Here is a 22,667-nt window from a genome sequence, read left to right as displayed (position 1 = left end):
GCAACTTCGGCCAGATAAGATCGTGGAAAAGAAAACATAACATATTTATTTACGCGGTGAGTTCAAGTACTTATCTTGAAAAACATCCTGCCACACTTTTTTCCAGTGTATTCGAGGATGTTAATTATTATTTTTCCATTCTAAACTATTACATTCTAGCTATCAGTGAAAAATCATGGATTTTCTGAATTCTCGACAAATCATTTTCAGTTAAAAACATTATATTATTGGTAGGTACTTTACCGGTTGTCTGAATTCTACAAACAAACACTTACAATTTTAGTATGTACTTTACCAGTTGTCTGAATTCTCCAAACAAACACTTTTTAAATGATATTATACTTAAATTCAAAGTAAAAGTTCACTAAAATGGAGTTACAGACAAGGTTATGACTGAAATTAGTATTTTTAATTACTCATGCTGTTTTTTAGCACCTAGATATATTTGTTGGAGATTATTCGGAAATAAACAAAAATCGGTAACATTTTTAGAGTGATGTAAAAAAGCATATAGTTTCTTGAATAGCCCACATGCTTAGCATGATAGACTACAAACATATATAGCAAAATAACGCAAATCAATTAAATTAATCGAATAAAATTAACTTGCGCATGGTGGGATTTGAACCTGCGACTACTCAACCACGGAGTTGAGTGGTATGGTTACCATATTTGTGAAAGAGGAGGGTGCACGAATATCTGAACATTTTGTGCAAAATTCTATCTAAATGTCTTTTTGATATTTTTACCATAGACTAAATACGACTACATCAATGGTTTTTACCCATATTAAAAAAAAAAACACTGAAGAGGCATTGTACCACTAGAAGTGCCTTGTGTATTTTTATACTGGAATACAGAGCTCCAGACCAAAAATACCACTTTCTCTTACCAGCTAACATTCATCGGTTGTTGGAAATAGATATAATTTGGATTTTGTAAAAAATTACTTGCAATGGAACATGACTGCAATATGGGGAGACTTTTCATAGAGTTTGCAGGCTTTTTATTTGTGGTGCGTATAACGCAATTGATAGGCGCGTTTTCATGTGATTCAACATTTTCTTAAAAAATGATTTCACAGTCCCTGTGGAGTTCATGAACCCTTATCATACTGGGGGCTTCCAGGGTTTTTCGGGAATGTTCGGAGTTGTTTCAAGTGGACACAGATGGGACGTGCGTAGGTTAGTTTTGGCCATATCGTTGCGTCAGTTCCGGTAGTTCTGATCTTTTGTTGACTTGTTTATGACGTTGGCATAATGAAAAATCCAAGTTTTCGATCTCGAGTGCCTTACGCAACATTGTAAAAAATTACCTTTCTTCAGTTTTGGTCGATTTTAATCTTGGAAGACTAGATTAATACGTTTTCAAAGGAAACAATTTTTTCTACAAATTGAGCCAAAAACCGTCTGTGGACACAATAGTTTCCAAAATACAGCTTTTCAAATTTGATTTTATCGAACTTGGAAAGTTTAAGCATTGTTTTGTTGTTTTGTGGGATTTTCGTCCCTGGCAGTCTATTTTCTTCGGGAAATGCCAATGAACGCTGAAGAGGTTTAAGGGGATTCACAAATGAACCCTTCTACACAAAAGAACCCTCCTACACATCAAAACCGAAGCCCTTCCCTTTCATCCATGCTTTCAGTGGATACGACTCGACATCCGGCTTCTTAGGACAATGAAAGATGATGTCCATACTAAAAAAAACCCGGACCTCAAAAAGGAAGCTGCCATTTTCTTAACATTACCTCTACACATGGAGAGATAGCAGCAACAGAATAGCGGATAATAGTTACTCTGTAAGGTGGCAATCCTAACACCGAAAACCTTGATGAGCTGTGATATCACCTATTTGCGAGGTCTGCAGTGAAAACAAGCTTCAATCTTGCAAAGATACCTCCTACATAAGACGCGGCTCGATTTCACTTCTTGCGCAACTACTGGTTAATAGGCCTAATATGCAGATTATTTATGAACCCCTAAATTATCTTTCATCATTTTCTCTTAAACTATACATGTACAATCCTGTTACAGAGGGAGAAGTGGTTGGGAGTCAAAATGAACCCTCTCGCCTATAGGGGTATATATCCACTTCACAAGGCTTCAGTCCCAGATACAGCTCCACACCTCTCGGGGGTGTTTTTGTGCGGCTGCAAAAGTGGTTGTAGAAACCCGTGCAGCTTCAGGAAGACAGGGCTGAATTTCTCTTTAGTCTGCAGCCATTGCAGCGGGTCTCCTACAACAATGTGTCAGACATCGCACTTGAGGTAGATTCCCACTCTTCAGAAAGCAACGATCTGCCCGATATCGAAATGCTGGAGGATGAATTGTGAACAGATCTCAAAGAAGACATCGACGATCCTGTTGCAGGTGTTTCATTGGAGAAACCGACATTGCTCAATCGGGCCCTTCCAAGATGGCAAAATGTATTTGAATAATATAAGTCTTCTTCTGTTTTACATTATTACTAATATTAACTGTGTCAGTTAATTTTGAACAAATGTTTTGAAATTTAAATTAAAATAATCATTCATAATTATCAATTTCTTTTTTAAGATAAATATCGTCCTTTTTAACATTTTTTATATGGACGGTGAAGAAGGCAAGGAGTATATGGTCATAAAATGTTCAGACAAGGCTTCGATAATGTAGCACAAAGAAAAAGGTCAGAAGAAGAAATATGAAATGTAAGGGGTTATATGTGGGTCACCTCAAACCATTTTCTGAAAAAAATATGCCTAAAAGGTCGAAATTCCAAAAATTTTTTTTTATAAAATTTGAAAAGATGTACCTACTATGAAAACTATTGGGTCTGGGATCAAATCGAAGAAAATTAATTCCGTAGTTATTATAAAAACATATTCCTTCAGGCTTAAAAACGCTAAAACCTAAAGAAAGGTAGATAATTTCGATTTTGACAATGTCACGTTTGGCGCTCGCGGTCAAAAACTTGGATTATTTATTGGGCCAATATCATTAACAACTCCGTGAAAAATCAGAACTAGCGGATCTGATGCAAGGTCTGATGTACCTACATTAGGGTGTCCCAGGACATAAGGAAGAATTTTTTTTTCATGAATTTAAATATGCATACCCTCTTATTTTATTCCATTTGATCCCAATAACTCATATAATAAATATTATTTTGATTAAACACCGGCAACCCGTGCCGACTTGATGCCAAACATATGGTACAGAGTTAATATGGAAGGATTTTCAACTTTCATTTTTGTCGGACAAATAAAATTTAAAAATGCACAAATGTTCAATTATGTAGTATTTTATATTTATAAATGGTTTATTGATTAAATTTTTTCTTCATAGTTTGTTTTTTACAGTCAGGATAAATCTTCCGGTGTTCCTGAACGCATCGTAACAAAAAATATTTTTGTTCCTCTTCGACCGTGAGATGCAGCCATGAAAATCTTGCATTAACTTAACAGTTCTTTCAGCTGTATCATTCACTACCCTCAGCGGCGACACCTTCTTTCTGACTTCTTGATACGAAGCATTATTTGACCACATCGTAGGGAATTCGTTAAGAAAACTGTTTTCAGACGATCAAACCAATACTTGCTGTTGACTGAAATGAAGTAGTAAATATTTTTCTCTGAAACAAAAGTCACTAAATTATGATATGAACAAAAACCTCAATACAAAACATAATTTAAACTACTTAATAAACTTACCATACAATTTACCATCAAGATCTTCCTTCGATGGGATGTAACGTTTGTCATGGGTTGATAATTTTTTTTTTTTGATATTTCGAGCATTTTTATTTTAGTTGTTTGATCCACAGCGTCGTCAAACAGCGATAAAATAGATCCTTCATCGGTCAAATACCATAACTGCTTACTGAACAGAGATAAAGCTGCCATTGAGATGTTTTCATCAATTTTTTCTTAAGCCTTCATCGATTTCAAAAAGCACAAGTCCTGGTAAGGTGCTTTAACTGCTATAATACATTGTAACCATGGCTTGACATAGGATGTTACTATGACTGTTCATACACATTATTGCCTGTACAAACGTCTAAAAGTGCCGCCTTATCTTTACCGGTAAATTTAAATTGCGCACAAATTAATGATATTTTCAAGGAATAAAGCGCCTTTGCCATCCATCGAGCACCTGGAGGCCGAATCTTAAATTTTCTCGCTGTATCTCCTCCTAAAACTATCAAACAGAGCTCTAAAAACTCTCAATAGTCATCTCCAAGTATTTTTGTTGTCAGTGCAGTACGGTAAAAGTTGTAATGTTTTCGCCTTTTCGCCATTCTTTTTTTATTTTTATTTGTTTAAAACAATATAGAAAATTTTCTTCTCTCTTGGCTATGACCGATGTTTAATTTTTTTTTTTCTAAGGCTTTGCATATGTGTTCGCAGGGATGGAAAATTCCTCCCCTACAACACATAAGCCTCCATGAAAATTGGACCCTCTTCTTTGATATCTACAGAAAGCTACTTAAAGCTCTCTTGTACTATATATCTTTATAGACATATGTACTTAACTAATTAATACGTTATTTACGATCTTGAACGCAAATATACCCGTATTTATATTGTAATTAAATTCCATCAAACGTTGTGTAATTTTTTTGATTTATGATATAGGATTTTAATTACTTTCATTTTTGTGGTAACCCTCTTGGCTCTGATCGAGGTGTTGAGTTCAAAGTTGAATTAGTCTTCCCATTGCAAACCTAGACTTAAATGAATTTTCTGAATGAGCTAACTTTCCTATTGTAATTATTCTGATTCCCTGCACCCTAACAAAATCGTAGTTAAACGCTGATAAAAGATATTATACATGTTTATTTGGACAGGTAATTTAATATAACTCAAATGGTTAATTGTTAGTAAATTTGATTTTGGTGAACTTTTGTGTCTGTGTGGCACCACTCCTTTATGATTCTGCTGCTATAAGGTACATGTAAAGATTGATTTAGTAGGTTAATGTAATTAGTTAATTGCATATTTGACGAACTCGGAATAGCCCATTTGCTGGCATAATTTGGCTCCAATCCTCCATCAAGTAAACGAGATGATCGGGAGTGGACTAGAAATTTGCACAATCCTTTGACACGGCTCCTTGATTGATACCTAAGTTATCGTGTCCCAAGAAGCCTTCCACGTCATCATGTACTGCATTCAAGTTTCCCCCCGGGTCCCGATACCCCCAAATTCCGACACCTCCTTGGACTACAATTTACTTAGGGCGAACCGGTTTCGTCCTACATACAATCATATACTCACGGTTTGTGTGGACTTACGGGTCGTGAATCCTCATTCCACGTTTAAGAGAAAATGCGAGGGTGGTCTATAAGACCTAAAATGCAAGCTGTATGCAGGTCCGCATTCTCCAGTAAACAGTACATACGAATAAATATATGTATACATACAGTTTGGGAAAGGTTTATAACTCGCAATACGAGGCTATCTACCTCGCATCCCGAGCTCGGATCTCGCGCCAAGAACTCTGCGAAGCTCTAGGTCTGGTAACCGAATATATACGTAAGAATAAGGTTATACTAATAAATACTAGTAAAATAAGATCATATTTGATAGTTTGTTTTGGAGAGCTATCGAACTCCAGGCTTTTGTTTGTTTGGTTTTGACGTTTTTATTTAAGAGAATCGCCATCTCTATTGGATTTGGTTAATGGTCTTGTTATAGGAGCGACCACTGCCTCCTATTGATGAACTGTATTTGTTTTAAATTTTACCTCCAGGGTTCAACATTAATTTTTGTTCATCCTATCCCGTGATTTTCCAATTGTTTCAAGTAGTTGATTGCCACATTAGAGAGTACTCGACCCTCAAATATCTCAGGCAACTGATGGGGTTTTGTATGAGCACCCAATCAATAATATTCAAATGTTTCGTATAATTATTCGATATAAATCTTCCTAACCCGTGATTTTTCAATTGTCGTTTGTGATTGATAGGTATTAGAGCGCACGCAGCTTCCAGCTGGTTCAGATAACTAATAAAAATCTATGCGACTATCTAATCAATGATATTTAAATGTTTCATGTAATATTTCGATATAAATCTGGCTAACCCGTGATTTTTCAATTGTCGTTTGTGATTGATAAGTATTTGAGAACACGCATCTTCCAGCTGTTTCGGGTAATTAATAAAAATCCTTTGTGACTAACTAATTACGGCCAAGGTCGTTTTCAAACTATGCGGTTGACCCAATTCTCCAGTGATCCTTTGTTTTGTAAACAAATAATATAAACATCTCCTGACACACTAACCTAAATGTGAGATTTGTTTATTTTAAAATTCCTTAGAAGTCATTTGTGCCTCTTTACTGATTCAGTTATGATACCGTTTATTGTGCATAGTTAATTTAAATATTTTTAATTCCTTTATTGAAGTTAAACTATTTATTTCATTTTCCGAATTTAGTAAATTTACTAGGTTAAATGAAGAATAAATATAAATATATATTTAAGTACACATATCTCTATTGTCAAAATATGTTAAAAAAGAGTACATATATTAATAAATAAATATAAAATATATGATTCTACATAGTCTGGAATATTAATAAATACATATTTTCTTTTTCAATAATATAGATATGTCCTCGGGTAGGTATTAAAAATCGCTACCATTTCGATGCTTCGATTAATAAATAAAATACATATATATAATTACATTACTCATATATATATTCTTTATATACAATATTTTACTTTATATTTATAAATATATATACAAATATACAATATACATATATTAATGTGTAATTCTTTGTTTTGTTGTTTTAATTTAATATTCAATTGATATACTTCCACTTCACAGCCCTTCTGTGTCTCCTGGGACCTGAAAATTATTTATAAAAGGAAAACTCACCCACGTCAAGGTATTTCCGGTCGGGTAGTACACAACAACCTTGATGAAGAAATCCTACCTAATTAATTGTATTTTTCAACTAATTTCAAAATAAATCTTTTCGACTATTTATTCCTATTTAATATTTTATTCTCGCTTGAATCGTATAAATTAGCTGATATTTAATTTTTCTTCCGAACGAAATCCTAATTCAGAAAACCCGTTGATTTAATAACACCTTTCTAGTTTAGGCTTTTGAATGATAGCTGTTTCAAATTCTTTTTCGAAATGATAGACTGATGATTAAAATTCCGGTTAAAACGACAAACACTTTTAACACTGTCGCTATACGCACGATGGATTTTAATTGAACAATTTATTAATTCTAAATTTCTTTTTATATAAATTGATAAGAAAATTTATTTCAAATTGTGCAAACTTTTAATTTACTCGACTATTAATAAATTAAATTTTTTTCTAACTGTTAATTTTAGAACAAAGATTTAAACGTTTATTATTATCGAATCCTTTTTTTTTGTTTTTGTGTTTCTTTTAACCTAAGATGAAGTATTTATTACTATTATTATTATTTTTTAACCAAATTGACGTTAAATTATAATCTATTTTTAGATATCAATACGCGATCACGTTCACTTTAGATTAACGATAACAAACTCTTAAATTTAATTTGAATGTTTTCACTTTGAATGAAATAATTATTTTTAAATTTTTAATTAATTCACAATTCACTTTTTGCACTTCACTTAACACTTTTAAGCACTGAGTTTAAATTATATTTATTTTCACTGTTTAACCAAATTAAACTGATTTAACAAAACTTCACTGGTGGGGTTTTCAGAATTTAGAAACTGAATTTAAGACTTTTTACAAAACTTTCTAAGTCCAGGTACTTGTTCAGAATTTAACACTTAGATTATTTCACTAGAATTTTACCAATAGACGTAGTACTGCCATGTAACAACTTTTCAAACCCTCGTTTAATTTTACTGTCTTCTTCTAATACTCAATTTTCATTTTCCTAGAACCTTCGTAGCAGTCCAAAATCCCTGTACTATCCTTCCATTCGATCGCCGCACTTTTCTAAAATGTGTATTTTTTTGCGAGATTTTTCATTCAAAATTGATTTACCAATATGTCCGTTTCATCTTAAATTGATAACGATTAATTTCCATTGTTTTCAACACTCACTCCTCTCTTTAGTACGATTTTTATCGAACATGACACCCTCCTTCTATCATAAATAATTGTACTACAGTTGAAAATTCTGCCAGTGATTTTCCTTCGCTTTTCCCGTCCTTTTTTATACTATCACGTTTATAGTTTTTCCATTGCATTTCAGTGTGTGTTTTTCAACTTGTAAAATCTTCAAAGCACTCGATTTTCTATGGTTCGCCATCACCTAAATGTCTCGGTTATTGTAAACATTTCCTAGAGTTTGTCGCCTTGAACGTCAGTGTTTATACCATGGTGCGTTCACCTCTAATTTTTGTGGGAACGGAAATGCAATTAATTATCTTTTTTAATGTCGGGTCCAAGGTTCAATCCTTTGTCTTTCGTAGACACACCCCCCTTCGTTCACTGATTGGTTACTCAAAATTTTATAGCTCTTTGTTCAGATCTATTGGTTGACAAAATTCAATTTTTATTTATAGGCCTAGGAAAGGGGAAGTACCAGTCGTCCTAGACGATTTTACGACATCTCTGCTCTCGTCCCGGAACCTTGATTTAATTTCAACTATTACAGGAGTCTACTGCAAGCAAGCTGGATCAATTCTTTCTCCGCCAGATGTCGTTAGCATGTCCGTTTTCATAAATAATTTGCATATTTTCTTGCAGCTATGGTTTATCTGTTTTTTCTTTCACTGTGATTTAAAGCCTTTCATCACAAAGTCAAGCAAATCATCGATTTCGGAAGCGGTTAGGTGCAATGTGAGATTTTCTCTGTAGCACTGAATTTTATCGGGATCAACATTTTTACAGTTATCTCGAAATTTTTTGAAGAGTGGTATGTCAGGGCTTGTAGTCACTTGACTGATTTTTACTTCAAACACAGCTTTTAATACCAATTTATGGCTATATTTGGTATATATTGACAGTTAAATTCACTTTCCGGATATTGTAGAACAAAACTTCAAGAACTTGTCCATTAGATGGCAGTTTAGAACCCGATATTTGGTGTTTTGCGACTCCTATTAAAATATACTCTTTTTAGAAGTGCGTAAATCTAACAACATCTTGCCTGAACGAGTGATTTTCGTTTACTAACAAAATAGCAAGTTACTACAAGCCCATCAACACGTTTGCTCGATGGCGTCTTAATGTACAAGTACTGACATCTTTCGATGCAAGTCGGCACGGGTTGCAGTTGTCCAAAGTAAACGATTTTTTTTTTATAAGTGTTTTGTCATTATTAAAACAAAATTAGAGGGTATGTGTTCAAAAATAACAACTTTAATTTTTTTGGGACACCCTAACCTACATGGTTACTGCGCTTTGCAGTTAAATTTCTAAAAACCGTTTTGATTTTTTTTTTAAATTAGACAAAATAAACACTATGTAACTAACATGTTACAACTAATATTAACATGTTACACGATGTAACAAATTATTTAAATTGTCTTACTAAAAATTTTAAAATTTATAATTTAACCTTCACCAGTTCAATACTTATGATGCTACATGTATGTACTTACGGTGTTTCGATTTATTTTTGTACCAACATAATATTATTACATTTATAAATAAATAAAGTAGAATTGCCCTGGTGAAAGTTCACCATAAATAATGTTGCTTAAAATGGTTCTGGTGACCAGATCGGAATAGCCAGGAACTCCTCAACCATCCTCGCTCCTCGCATTCCCTACATCGCATCGCTTCCGTTAACCTCATAGCTTATTCCTGACGTCTTCAACAGTTCGAACAACAAATTTACCTTAGCCTCAAGGGATTTTTTTCAGAATTTTGAAATCAGCATAGTTGGGAAACATGCTTGATACAGAATTAAAACTGTATTAATTTTATTGAGATATTTTCTAGTCTTGTAATCGCGCAGAAGCTCTATTTGGTTTAAGTATTTATGAATCATGAAAGAGAAATAAAAAAATCATTATATTTGTGTTGTTTTTTTCTATTTATTTTACAGATAATACATTAATAAGCTCATAGAATAAAACAAATAGTGAGAAAAATACTTGTCAGTAATAATATTAACCACATTGAATAACATAAAATTCTCGAAGGTTCCTATGAACGGTACTGTAGTTTTGTTTGGGGGCATTTTTGATATGTTTTTGCATTTTGCATATAAAGTAATGATTCATGAATAATGATTATGATTAAAATTAAACTTACATTTTAAAATTATCTGTAATTAATTATTCTTAATAACAAATAATTTTTTTAACATTTTACAAAAAAAACTAATATAAAGGCAAAAATTGTGGTTGTGTAATAGTGTTCGTGGTGATTTTAAATAATTGAATGGCAAAATATCTAATTTAATAGAAAATAAATAGAGTTCAATTATTGTAATAAGTAGTACGGTAGCCAAAATGTGCAAAATAATCAAACGGCGACTGGCGCTATTAACAACCTCAAGGGCGTTGTATTTATTTATTTATGAAAAATATAGTATATTACACAAAAATTATGAGCCGCTCATCTCACTAGAGAATTCCTGTTTCGAGATGTTCAGCAACATAATAATAGTAATAAATATAATATCATCAAATAAGTATTACAAACAACCCAGTCATAGGGTGACTAAACTAACAATCATAAGAGGGATAACATAAAAATAAGTTATTACTAACAGGTAAGTAATAATAAGAAAATAATAGTAAGTAAATAAATTTAAGTAAATTAAGCAAGTATTAAAAAGACACTAATTATTAATAAATAATAATACTTACCAAAATTCAGTGTAATATAAGTAGGTCAAATAATTATTTATTACAAGATAATACATTACAAAATAATAACAAAGTTATAATGTATTATTCCCAGTGAGTTTACAAAACTCATTTCGGGAAAGACAACATTAGATTAAGGACAAGACAACATAAATACAGTAAAATAAATAAACGCACGTGTTATTATGGAGTTCCAAAGAAAGATTGTGTTAGTCATTAATAAAACTGCTGTGGAAATAGTTTTTAAGAGCTTTTGCCAATGTTTTTTTGTTCGTTGCCGGAAGTTTTAGATTACTAGGTAATGCGTTATATTGCTTATGTGCAATGTATTGTAAGGAGTTAATTCCAAATTTAGTGGTGTAAGTAGATGACGATAAGTGTATTTTTTTTTTTTTTTTTTTTTATATAGTGAATACCTCACAAGAGTCCCAACTGCTCCCGTCTGGAGCCAGTGAGACTATGGCATCCCCAATTGGGGGATGTTGTGAGGCTGAAGGTAAGTGGGGAAGGGAAAGAGGAAGGTGGGGAAGTACCTGGCTATTCAGATCTAGTCACTAAACACGGCTAAAGCCATTTGGAGCAACGTTTCAATTCTGAATGGTGGTCTTACACCAGGGCGATACTGGTAGTATCTTCCACTCTGGAACGTGCCGCAAATATACTATATATTATTTTAATTTTAATTAATTAATTGTGAAATAACACAAATTAATCAAATAAAATTTATTTGCGCACGCCGGGTTCGAACCCGCGACCTTCGGAATGGGAGTCCAATGCGTTACCACTGGACTATGCCGGCCGTCAAATTATTTTGTATTTGGTAGTATTTGATTTTGTGATCGTGTTTTCAGAATTAAAGACTGGTTTAGTGTTGGTGTGTGAGGAGTGTTGAATTATTTGTAGAATGGCAGTTGTGATGTTATATTTTGGCAGGATCGTAAAAGGAAGTATTTGTGTCTGTGAGTAGTTTAACATGTTTAAGATGATAAAATATTAAGTACATAAATTCAGTTTAAAATAAGTAGGTCAATTAAGTTGATAATACTAAGTACATAAATTAAATAGTAATAATAAGTAATTTTAAGCTAAAAATAATAAAGTAAAGTAAATATGGATAATATCGAAAATGGAATTTCCTTATTATTAATACACCTGTAAATACTACTACTATTTTCCGAATTTATGTCCGGGTTAAATCTTTCCCACAGGAAAAACTAAACCCTTCCACACACTTTTCCACAAATGATCATCTAGTCAATCCACATTATGCAAGTGCATTACATAAGCATAAAAAATACAAAACAATACAAGAACAACACGTCAACTAACCAGAGATTAAATGGGAAAATAATTCACTGAATCCAGATATTTTCATATCAGAGGGTTCGGCTCGGTAGAACTCCTAACTGGACCTATAAATCCTACTGATCCCTCAATATAAATATATTAAAAAAAATAATCCTACATGTTTTTAAAATTTTACTGATTTTTGCATTTTTATATATAAATTCTTTGACAGATCTAATACGGCAAAATTTTAAATAAGAGAGCTATGTATAATGGCGGTAGCCGAAATAACAAATGGTAATATTTTTATAGTCTGACAATGCCAAATTCTTTTAATCTCATTTCCAAAATCTGCGTATTTTCTTATTTTTTCAGAAACAGATTTTTGAATATTACAGGAATTTTGAATAGCGACATCAACTACCACTACTACTATTACGACTATTACTATTACTACCAGTACCACTATCAGCATTACCATCACTACTACTATTACTACTACTACTTTCACTACCACGATACTATTATATACTGGTACATATAATAATACCTACCGTCATTGATTACACAGATAGTGAATACGCTCCACATTAAAACTTCCAAAACATTAGAAAATTGCAAGTAAACACAACATAAAGTGTCGAAGTAGTTAAATCACTTCATCTTCGAAATATTCAATCAGTTAGATTTTTAAATTATCGTGTGTGCTGTGCAGTGCTGTGTTTTAAAAATATTAAAATAACAATTTTCAACTGGTAAACATACCAAACGCGCAGGCGCATTATCAGTCCGTCATTACTATCGCCATTGGTCGAAAGTGTCGTCACTTTTGAATAGTGCTAAACAGTTTGCGGGAAACAGGCGTTTGTGTATAAACTAATTACGAATAAAGTTAACATATTTTTAACTCTTTTTAAATAAATTTTAATATGGATTTAAACGAGAACTCTCTTAACTATATGACCAAGGCCAAGGATCTACTCTGTTCGCTGATAAAAATTATTAATGACCCCGGCAACAAATTTACGAAGGAGCAAATGGGTAAAATTACCCCGATAACAACGGATCTGTTAGGAACCACAGGATTGATGGCTGTTCGTATGGGAATGTTGGAAGGAGAATTGTCAACATTAAAAAGTGTAACGGATACTCAGTCTATTGTTACTAACCCGACAAATACTTCATCTTCAATAAATGATTTGCTCGCAGAGGCCGAGGAAAGAAAAACCCGGTCAAAGAACATTATTTTATTTAATGTTCCCGAAAGTATTTCAGAATCAACAACAACAATTATTAAAATGGACAGCGATAAAGTACTTTCAGCGATTAGTGATATAAATAATGAATTAATACCGAGTGTGGTTAAGTCGTACAGACTTGGTGTAAAAAAGTCCAACAAAATTAGACCGATTAAGGTCGAATTCAATGACTCTGTCTCGGCTCGTGAGGTTTTGACCAGGAACGCAAAACTGAAAAACGGTATAAAGGCCAGTAACGACCAAACACCATTGCAGAGGACTCAACTTCTAGATTTACGCCAACAACTCGAGACGAGGAAGAACAACGGTGAAACCAATATAACTATCAAATATGTGAACTCTGTACCTAAAATTATTGAATGTGCGCCAAAAAACTGAAACAACAAAAAATAAAATGCTACTACCAAAATGTGAGAGGGATCCGCACTAAACTTCCCATGTTGCTGACTTCGGCGGCAACTATCAGCAGTGATATCTTCATTTTAACCGAAACATGGCTCGACTCAGGAATCAATTCAGCCGAATTAGGCTTCCCTAATTTCAACATCTACCGTATGGATAGGAATTCTAAAACAAGTGCCAAAACGAGAGGAGGTGGTGTAGCCATTGCTATCTCAAAATATCTCAGTTCTTCAAAAATATCCACAAAAAACACATCCATCGAGCAACTATTTGTCAATGTGAACACTTCTAGAGGTAAAATAATAGTGGGATGTGCATACTTACCTCCGAATTCTGATGTCCAAAGCTACAGCAATCACTGCGACGAGGTTGAATCAATTTGTGCTAAATATCCTAATACTAAACTACTTCTAGTTGGTGATTACAATCTGCCACATTATGATTGGTGTAATATGAATTCTGTCAATTCTTGTTCTAATGTTAATATTCGTGTTATTAGAGATATGGCACTGTTCTTAGGTCTAACACAGTGTAATAATGTTCATAATATAGGAGGTCGTACGTTGGATTTGGCACTGTCAAATGTGTCTGACATCTGTGTTGTGAGAAGTACCGAAATTCTATTACCTGTCGATGTTTACCATCCACCACTAGAAATATGCATGTCTAATTTTAAACCAATTCCTATCGTAAAAAAGGTAGTAGAAACTCGAAATTTCAAAAAAGCTGACTATGTTAAAATTTCAAATTTCCTTAAACAGACTGACTGGTCATTCTTTGATAGCGACGATGATATTAATGTACACCTTAAAAAATTTTACTTCATCGTTAATTCTGCAATTGAACAATTTGTTCCTTTAACGACTCACAGAGAAACTCTATACCCAAAATGGTTCTCAAAAGACCTGATAGACTTAATTTACCTCAAAAAATTATCTCATAAGAGATTCAAACAAAGTCGCCTGGCCATCGATTATACTGCGTTTCAAAAATTGAGGGCAGAGTGCAATAAGCTCTCCGCAAAATGTTACAAAAATTACATTAGTGATGTCGAAGGCTCTATCATGGACGACTCAAATTTCTTTTGGAAATATGTTAAATCCCAAAAAGAAAATGGTACTTACATACCTAGTAGTGTGTCATTCGATTCTAAATTATCCCAAAATCTTCAGGAAACTGTTAATCTTTTTGCTGATTTTTTTAGCGGCGTTTACATTAATGCAAGTGAAGACAGCAATATTTCGTGCTTTGATTTGGTTGAAACTCTTGATATATCTGACTGTAATGTAACCATAGACGATATTATATCTAAGCTGAAGAGTCTTGATTCCCGAAAATCCGCAGGACCTGATAATGTTCCGCCCAGGTTTTTAGTAAATTGTATGCATACATTGTCATATCCTATTCATAAGTTATTTACAAAGTCACTCTCATCAGGTGTATTCCCGGACCTTTGGAAGTTTAGTCTTTTAACGCCCATTTTCAAAAAAGGTAATAAGAGCGAAGTAACAAATTATAGGCCAATATGTATAATGTCTACTTTACCCAAACTTTTTGAAAGCCTAGTACTAGATAAGTTGATATCCCGAATCAATCGAACCATCTCTCCCCTTCAACATGGATTCATTAAAGGTAGATCTACTCTTACCAATTTGATATTGTACACGAATGATATCGTTAATGCCCTTAATGCATCACATCAAACTGATTCCATATATACTGACTTCAGTAAGGCATTTGATAAAGTAAACCACAAAATATTATTACGTAAACTAAAATTGTTGGGAATAAGAGGGAGTATGTTGGAATGGTTTAAGAGTTATCTATTAGGAAGGTACTTAGCAGTCAAGATAGATTCGTTCACTTCTTATACATTTGCTGCCTCGAGCGGAGTACCACAGGGATCTCACTTGGGCCCAATTTTATTTTGTTTGTTTATCAATGATATTGTTAATATTTTTACTAATGTTAAAGTCCTGTTATTTGCCGACGATCTGAAGATATACAGAATAATCAAAGACGATGACGATCGCGCAATTTTGCAGTTGAACCTTAATAAACTATGTGCGTGGTGTTCTGTCAATGATTTGCAACTAAATTTAGGTAAATGCCAGATTATCAGTTTTTACAAAGGCAAAAATCCACTTAATTTTTCCTATTTTATGAATGGTGCTAATCTTCTTCGTGTATCACAGATTCGTGATCTTGGTGTTATATTCCACGAGAGTCTACAGTTTAACGAACACATCGATGAAATAACAAGCGATGCGATGAGAATACTAGGTTTTATTTTGAGAATGGGAGCAAATTTTAAAAGTATGTCAACATTAAAACATCTGTATTGCTCGTTAGTACGAAGCAAATTAGAATACAATTCCACCGTATGGTCACCGTACTACAAGGTCCATTCTCAATCATTAGAAAAGGTACAAAATAAATTCCTTCGGTACATTAATTTTAAAATGAAAATTCCAATCGAATTTATAAATTACAATAACTTGCTTGCTGAAACTAAACTTCTTAAATTATCTGATAGAAGAGTGTTAATTGATTTGCTATTTTTATTCAAAATTATTAAATCTTTAATTGACAGCCCTAATTTGTTGGAACTTATTTGCATTAATGTTCCTGCTAGGCAAACTCGCAGTAAAGATACTTTTAAATTTAACAAGAACCTCAACACTAATTATTCTATTTTTTCACCAATTCCTAGAATTCACAACCTTGCGAATAAATACTGTGAACTTATAGATATATTTGGTTTTGACAATTTTGTGAGCTTTAAAAGGCAACTTATTTCGATTCTATCGGCTAATAATTAACTTTTATAGCTTTAATAATTTTACTACATCTTCTCCCATTCGAAACCTTTCAAGTAAATTATATCCATATTTGTTTGTTTTTTATTTGCTCTACTATACACTTATAATTGTATGCATATACCTACTAACTACTTTTTATACATAACACTATGTTCCATCTCAGATCTTATTATTTCTTATTCATGTCGATATTGCTAAATTCTATTAGTTTTTGCTTTTTACAGGTGCAACTCTTATTTTGTTATTTTTTTTTAAATCTCTGTTATAATGTTCTTTACCTCACGAGTAAGTTACACTCTAATTTATATTGGTTTATCGATTTGTTAAACACACAATTAATACTGGGTTTAAACACACCCACTTACTTACTTTTTATGTTGAACTTTCTTTTACTTACTATTTCATGCTTGGGTATATTTTATATTGAATCCATCTTATTAGTGTTTTGCTAATTTGCACAAAATTTTATTATATGTGTTGCTTTCTTACAATTAACTCCATTTATCTTCTTATGTTCAAATATTGTAATCAATGTAAATGTATATTTTCATGTAAAAGCCCATAAGGGCGTAAATAAAAAATAATAATAATAATAAATAAATAATAATAAATATAGTACATCACTACTACTATTATTTTTATATTTTTATGCTTCCGATTTAGTTGTCCGGGTTAAATGTTCCCCATAGGAAAAACTAAACTCTTCCACTCACTTTTCCTCAAATGATCAGCTAGTCAATCAACACTATGTAAGTGCATTATATAAGTAAAATAAATACAAAACAATACAATAACAACAACACGTCAACTCACCAGATATCAAATGGGAAAATAAATTCACCGTCTCGAGATATTTTCATATCAGAGGGTTCGGCTCGGAAGAACTTCTAACAGGACCTATAAATCCTACTGATCCCTCAACATACATATTTAAAAAATCTTTTGTTATCCTACATGTATTCAAAATGACCGACTTTTGCATCTTTATATATAAATTTTTTGATAGATCTAATACGCCTAAATTTTTAATTAGAGAGCTAGGTATAATGCCAGTAGCCGAAATAACGAATGGTAATATTTTTATAGTCTGAGAATGCCAAATTCTTTTTATTTCATTTCCTACATCTGTGTATTTTCTTATTTTTTCGCTAACAGATTTTTGAATATTACAGGAATTTGGTATAGCGACATCAATGATATAAGTTATTTTTTTAATTTTGTCATGTAAAACTATATCGGGTCTATTATGACTAATTGCTCGGTCTGTTAGTATAGTTTTATCATAATATATTTTATAAAATTTGTTTTCTAAAAATGAATTTGATTCGTATTCATAATATGGTACTATATTACGGCAGTCAATCAAGTTATGTTTAATTACCAAATTTTGGTGAATTATTTTTAAAACTTGATTGTGCCTAAATGTATACTCGGACGGTGCTAATATAGAACATCCCGATATAATATGTTCTATAGTTTCCGGAAAAGCCAAAAATTTTCTACACAAATCATCAATTTGATTTGTATCTTTGATTATATGCTTTCTATAATTTTTAGTATTAATGACTCTATCCTGAATGGCAAGCATAAATCCTTCTGTTAGGTTTTTAGATTCTCACGGCCAAAAGCATTTTTGTTGTTTGTTTTTGGGGTGTTATGCCGTGTTGCGCTAACTCCTTCTTTAGCCGACGTTTCGGACAGCGTTGCAGTGTCCATCATCAGGGCAGATCCGGTAGATCCGAAGATGTGTCTTCGGATCTACCGGATCTGCCCTGATGATGGACACTGCAACACTGTCCGAAACGTCGGTCAAAGAAGGAGTTAGCTCAACACGGCATAACACTCCAAAAACAAACAACATAAATCCTTCTATTTCTGCGCTCAATTCTCCAATACTCAACCATTTGTTTGACGAAAATTTGTCAACATACGTTTGGTTGAGATAATTGAAGTGTTTTGCGTGTAAAATTTTATTTGACCAGGAATCTAATAATTCCTGGTTGGGATTTATAAAAATGTTGGCATTCTCATCGTATAAATTTAAAGGTGTAATATTTCTATCTGCCTTGCAAATTATTTTGTGCATTTCTGAGCTATGAGCTTTCCTATGGAAAAAAGTTCTTAGCATTTCTACCTGATTATGTTTCAAAGAAGTTATTTTGACTATACCTCTACCTCCTAATTTTCTAGGTAAATTAACTCGTTCTATAGCTGAATTTGGATGATGGCAATTAAACTTTGTTAGCGTAGTTCTAATTAATCTTTCTAAGTTTTCTAAATCTGTATTAGACCATTTAATTATTCCAAATGAGTACGTTAATAGAGGTATTGCCCAAGTATTTATTGCTTTTACTAAATTTTTAGCAGATAGATTGCATTTTAAAATTTTCCTGAACCTAGTTTGAAATTTAATTCTTATGTCATTTTGAATACTAGTATGGTCTAATCTATTTGATTGTGGGTATCCTAAATACTTATAAACCTCATCCCCTTTCATACTAGTAATTTGGAAATTTCTAAATATACTCTCGTCCCCATCTACAATTTTGCCTTTCTCTATATGGATCGTTCTACATTTATCTAAACCAAAAGTCATTTTGATATCATCTGAAAAGTTTTTAACTACCTCGATCATTTTCTCTAAATTTTGTTCAGAATTCGAAAATAATTTTATGTCATCCATAAATAATAAATGCGAAATTGTACTACTCTCCCTTGTACTACCCTTAACTTTTATTCCAAATTTGCTTTTAATTAACATTTTAGATAGAGGATTCAATGCTAAGCAAAACCAAAGAGGACTCAATGAGTCTCCTTGAAAAATTCCTCTTTTAATTGAAATGCCCGGTATTACTATTTTCTTACCTTTTAAATTGATAAGTAAATTGGTATTCCAAAAGGACATAATATTTTCCAAAAAGCTAATAATAATGGGGTTAATTTTATATATATTTAATACTTTGATCAGCCACGAGTGCGGGACACTATCGAAAGCCTTTTGGTAGTCTATATAGCAAGTATGTAAATTACGTTTTCGAATTTGAATCTGTTTTAGAATTACAGAATCAATAACAAATTGTTCTTTACATCTCATATGTTTTCTGCGACAACCTTTTTGTTGTTCAGATAAAATATTTTTTTCATCTAAATGAGTATATATTAAATCTGTCAAGCAAGATGTCAAAATTTTGTATATTGTCGGTAAACATCTAATGGGTCTGTACTGAGAGGGATTATTAATATGTTCGCTTTTGGGCAACATATAAGTAATGCCTTTAGTTAGAAAATTTGGAAAATTTTGTGGTTGACTGAAAAATTGTGAAAGATTTTTGCCAAAAGAGGATGTAAATTAGTTAGACGTTTGTACCAAAAATTATGTATCCAATCGCAACCCGTGGCTTTCCAATTATGAGTTTATTATATTAGAAAAACTCATTTGTTCAATGCCTGAAAAATTGAGTTCTTCATTTTCTATCCAGGGACTTGATTCGTTATGTTTTATATCTTTACTCCAAATTTTAGTCCAAAAATCGCGCATATCTGATTCAGATGGCAACGGAATATTATTATTCGAAATAATATTTTGTTTATCGTCAAGTTTGGAATAAAATATTTTTTAATTTTTCTGGAATAATCTGTTATTTTTTTTTTTATTAGTATAATTATATCTCTTTAATCTACTAGCTTTTACGCCTAATTTTTGTTTTAATAAATCCAATAAATCATTGATTATATTTTCATTATTATGACTATCTATGTTATAACCAAATTTTCTCCCAATTTCATCTACATGTCTCAAAATTTTCCTACTTCTATTCCCATTTTTATATTCTATTACTCTAGCTATGTTACTTCTTAAAAATACTACATCATTTTCTAATCTGATCTGCCATTCTGGTTTACTATAACTATATGATCTATCATCAGAGGATGATAATTTGATTCCTAACTTATTACAAACAGTAACAGCACTAGCATATACTATTGTATGAAGATCTAAAAAACTAATTTCGTCAAAAATTATTTTTGGTAAAATTATGTTATTTAATTCAAAAATTAATTTAGATAATTTCTTTGACGTATGCAATTTTGGTAATTTTGGTCTAACTGTTGGTTCTTTTTTTAATTTTTTTTTTATTTAATATTTGTATGTTTTTTACAATAAATACACAATTATACATATTATACAGTGTTATCAATGTAAATAATAAAAGCTTTTCCTCACCATAAAGAGACAAGGCTCTTGTGTTTGGTGAGTGAATCCTAGCTCAATTATATGGAATCATGTAAGTAAATAAATAATATATTTGCAAAACCAAAGGGATAAGTAAGAAATAGGCAAGATTTATCAATAATACAGTTTCAAGATTTGAAGGAAATAATAATAAGAGTAAGATATGGACTTTCATAGTAGTTTTAGGTAATTTTTTAATTTTATTTTAAATTCCTGAATATCTTCAATATTTTTTAGATATAATGGAAGGATGTTAAAATATGTTATACCCAGATAGAGATAGGTATTTTGTGTGTGCTTTGTATAAAGTTTTGGGATTTTGATAGTTTTTTGATATCTTACTGATGAATTGAATTGTAAGTTATTTAACTGTATTTCTTTATAAATTTGTAGAATTGAATATTTTTTATATATATTGTCTATTGTGGGTACATTGAATATTGAAAAGAGAATCTCAGTAGAAAATTTGGATGGTTTTTTCAATATTACTTTGATTATCAATCTTTGAACTATTTTAAGTGGATTTAATATATTGTTATAAGTTCCTCCCCAGCCAATAATACCATATTGTAATATAGATTGTACAATTGCATAGTACACTCTTTTTAGGTTTTCTAGTCTAAGAATATTTCTAAGTCTTATAAATATATAAATACATTTTCTAATTCTTTTGACAAGTTCACAAATTTGTTTTTTCCATTTAAAATGTTGATATATATATATATATACCAAGATATTTAATTTCAGAAGTTAGGCTAAGTATAGAACATTCTTGATTGCAATTAGTTCTGTTACATTTAAGTTGATGTATTATAATTTTTAATTCTGGTATTGATTTAAATTTGTTGATAGAGAATGGGATACATTTTGTTTTTTCAGTATTTAATGAGAGGAGGTTTTTATCGAACCAATTTTTCAGTATATTAATATCAGTATTTGCTAAGTTATTAACATTATTCCAATCTGTACCTTCAATTATTATGACAGTGTCATCAGCATAAGATATTATTTTTCCATTTAATCTTTGATTGAATATGTCATTTACATAAATGATAAACAGTAACGGTCCCAGGACTGTACCTTAAGGTATGCCGAAGTGACTTGTTTTTTGTTGACTAAGAACATCGTTGATTTTTACGACTTGAGGGCGTTTGAAAAGGTAGCTTTTTATCCATTCTATAGCTGTACCACTTAATCCAATGTTTCTTAATTTACTTATAAGTTTGTCGTGTGATATGCTATCAAAAGCTTTTTTAAGATCTATGAAAATTCCAATGCATTTTAATGATTTATCTAATGAATTATGAACAAGACTAGTTAATTTTGCAATTGCATCCTGAGTGCTTCTACCTTCCATAAAACCGAACTGATTTTCATTAATTAATTTATTACATTTTACAAATTGGTTTATCCTTTTAAAACTATCTTTTCAAAAATTTTTGCTATGTTCGAGATTACTGATATGGGTCGGTAATTGCTAACTTCTTCTGGGTTACCAGATTTAAATATTGGAGTAATGGTAGTTTGTTTGTAGATTGATGGAAACACTCCGCTTTGGAAACTTACATTTATTATGTGTTTTAACGGTTTAGAAATTTGATTTTTAATATTTTTTAAAATATTAACTGTTATTCCATCAAAACCCGGGGCAGAACCTCCTTGCATACCGTTTATAATTGATATTATTTCGTTCTCTGTGGTGACTTGGAATGTTGCTATATTATTGTCAGTATCAATACTACAGTCTGGAAATGTTATATTTGGGTCAGTATGAATGAGATTGGCAAGATTTTCCCCTACGTTCGCAAAGAAGGTGTTAAATATGTTTGCAGCTTTTGAGGGATTTTCTTTACAACATGTTTTCATGTTGTCATGAAATATAGTAGC

The sequence above is a fragment of the Hesperophylax consimilis genome, unplaced genomic scaffold, assembly GCF_061612785.1.
Source record: "Hesperophylax consimilis isolate HC1 unplaced genomic scaffold, BYU_Hcon_1.0 scaffold_35, whole genome shotgun sequence".
NCBI classification, from domain to species: Eukaryota; Metazoa; Arthropoda; class Insecta; order Trichoptera; family Limnephilidae; genus Hesperophylax; species Hesperophylax consimilis.
This window is presented reverse-complemented; position numbering follows the sequence as displayed.